The sequence below is a fragment of the Orycteropus afer genome, unplaced genomic scaffold (assembly GCF_000298275.1).
Source record: "Orycteropus afer afer isolate SDZICR_OR568_19922 unplaced genomic scaffold, OryAfe1.0 scaffold00005, whole genome shotgun sequence".
In the NCBI taxonomy this organism is placed as follows: domain Eukaryota; kingdom Metazoa; phylum Chordata; class Mammalia; order Tubulidentata; family Orycteropodidae; genus Orycteropus; species Orycteropus afer.
Genome location: NW_006921592.1, coordinates 19,568,761 through 19,571,658, shown reverse-complemented (window position 1 = coordinate 19,571,658; position 2,898 = coordinate 19,568,761).

The window sequence follows — 2,898 nt, the reverse complement described above, 5'->3', positions numbered from 1 at the left end:
GTGCTTACCTTGCTCCCGGAGACCCGGTCCCTCTCGGGAGGGTAACAAGGGAAAGTGTTCAGTGCAGATCAGTGAGTAAGCACAAGCCCGCCCGTGCTTAACCTTGCTCCCGGAGACCCGGTCCCTCTCGGGAGGGTAACAAGGGAAAGTGTTCAGTGCAGATTAGCGAGTAAGCACAAGCCCGCCCGAGCTTACCTTGCTCCCGGAGACCCGATCCCTCTCGGGAGGGTAACAAGGGAAAGTGTTCAGTGCAGATCCGAGTCAGGATTAGTGTTAGTTAGTTATACTATATTCTCGATGAAGCAAGTTGCTAGATTCAAGAAGAGAATTCAATTCTTCTCAGTGGGAGAAGTAGCAAAGAATGTGTGTCCATCCTTACTCTATTAAACCTCTCTGTAGCTACTCTCTTTAAAAATGTTTTTTAAATTTTTATTACTGGTGAAAATATATACAGCCAGTGCCCATTCAACAATTTCAACTTGTACAGTTCAGTGACATTGGTTACATTCTTCACATAGTGTCACCATTCTGTTTCTTCCCATATTGCTTCACCACCATTGACTTGGAATCATTACCCCATAAACTGTTCATCTGTGCTTTACTGTTGTCAATTTATCTGATAGATAGTGCTCAAGGCAAATTGTTTTTCACTAATCAGCTAAACTATAGTTTGAAGATGACTTTGGGGGAATGATTATTAATTTATTTTGGATGTGGGGGATTTTTTTTAAGGGACACTGAGTTTCAAAAATTTGGAAATGGATAATAGTAATGGTTATACAACAATTAATGTTACTGAATTATACACATAAAAATGATTTGAATTGCAAATGTTACATATATTTTACCATTTTAAAAAAGGAGAAAACAACCCAGTAAAAGATTGACAAAGTTTGAGCAGACACTTCACCAAAGAAGATATACAAATGGTAAATAAACAAATGAAAAGATGATCAATATTAGTCGTTAAAGAAATTAAAATTCAAAGACGATGCAATGCACTCAATGTTGTTGTGTTCTTAGGTTCTATTGGGTCAGTTTCTACTTACAGCAACCCTGTGTACAGCAGAACAAAACATTGTCTAGTCCTGTGCCACCCTCACAGTCGTTCCTATGCTTGAGCCCATTGTTGCAGTCACTGTGTCAGCCCATCTGGTTGAGGGGCTTCCCCTTTCTCATTGACCCTGTAGTTTACCAAGCATGATATCCTTCCCTGAAAACTGGTCCCTCCTGATAACATGACCAAAGTACAAGAGGTGTCTGGCCATTCTTGCTTCTAAGGAGCATTCTGGCTGTACTTCTTCCAAGACAGATTTATTCATTCTTCTGGCAGTGCATTGTCCAAGTTTCACATGCATATGAGGCTATTAAAGAGACGGTGGCCTGGGTCAGGTGCATCTTACCATTCAAAGTGACATCCTTCCTCTTTAAAACATTAAAAAGGTCTTTTGCAGCAAATTTTCCCCAATGCATTATGTCATTTGATTTCTTGACTGCTACTTCCATGGGCATTAATTATGGATCCAAATAAAATGAAATCCTTGACAACATCAATCTTTTTTCATTTATCATGATGTTTCTTACTGATCCAGTTGTGAGCATTTTTGTTTTATGTTGAGATGTGATCTATACTGAAGCCTGTAGACTTTGATCTTCACTAGTGAGAGGTTCAGATTTTCTTCACTTTCAGCAAGCAAGATTGTGTCATCTGCATATTTCAGGTTTGGTTAATGAGTCTTCCTCCAATTATGTGCCATGTTGTTCATATAGTCTAGCTTCTATTATTTAAGGAGCTCTGGTGGCATAGTGCATAAGGCATTTGGCTGCTAACCAGAAAGTCAGCAGTTGAAACCCACCAGCTGCTGTGTGGAAGGAAGATGGGGCAATCTACTTCCGTCAAGATTTACAGCCTTGGAAACCCAACTGGGGTCACTGTGAGGCAGAATCAGCTTGATGGCAGTGAATTTTTTTTTGTTTGTTTGTTTTTGTTTTTCTCCTGTTATTTACTCAGCATACAGATTGAATAAGTATGGTGAAAGAATACAGCCTTGATGCACACCTTTCCTGATTTCAGCCATGTGGTATTCCCTTGTTCTGTTTGAATAGTTGCCTTTTAGATTGTGTGTAAGTTCCTCATGAATACAATTAAGTGTCCTGGAATTCCCATTTTTTTGCAGTGTTATCCACAATTTGGTAATGATCCACATAGATATCTGCTTAGTCAACAAAACAGGTCAACATCTTTCTTTCTTTGGTTTCAGCTAAGATCCATCTGACATCAGCAGTGATATCCTTTGTTCTCTGTCCTCTTCTGATCCATCTTGAATTTCTGGCAGTTCCTCATCTGTATACTGCTGCAACTGTTTTTTGTTATTTTCAGTAAAAATTTATTTGTGTGTGATATTAATGATAGTGTTTGATAGTTTGCACATTCTTTTGAATCACCTTTCTTTGGAATGGGCACAGATAGGATCACTTTCAGTCAGTTGGTAAGGTAGCTGTCTTCCAGATTTCTTGGCATAAACGAGTGAGCACTTCCAGTGTTGCATCTATTTGTTGAAACATCTAGTAGGTATTCTATCAATTCCTGAAGGCTTGTTTTTGCCAGTTCCTTCAATGCAGCTTGGATTCCTTCTTTCAGTACCATCAATTCTTGATCATATTTTGTCCTGTAATGGGTTGAATGTCAACAAATTCTTTTTGGCACAGTGATTCTGTGTTTTCCTTCCATGTTTTTTATTTAATTTTACCCTCCTTTCCCTGGTAACCATTAAAAAAAAAAACACAACACCTCACTGCCATTGAGTCAATCCTGACTCATCATAGCAACCCTTCCTTGAGTTTCCTAGGCGGTATCACTATAGAAGTAGATTGTCCAATCTTCCTTCCGAGGAGTGG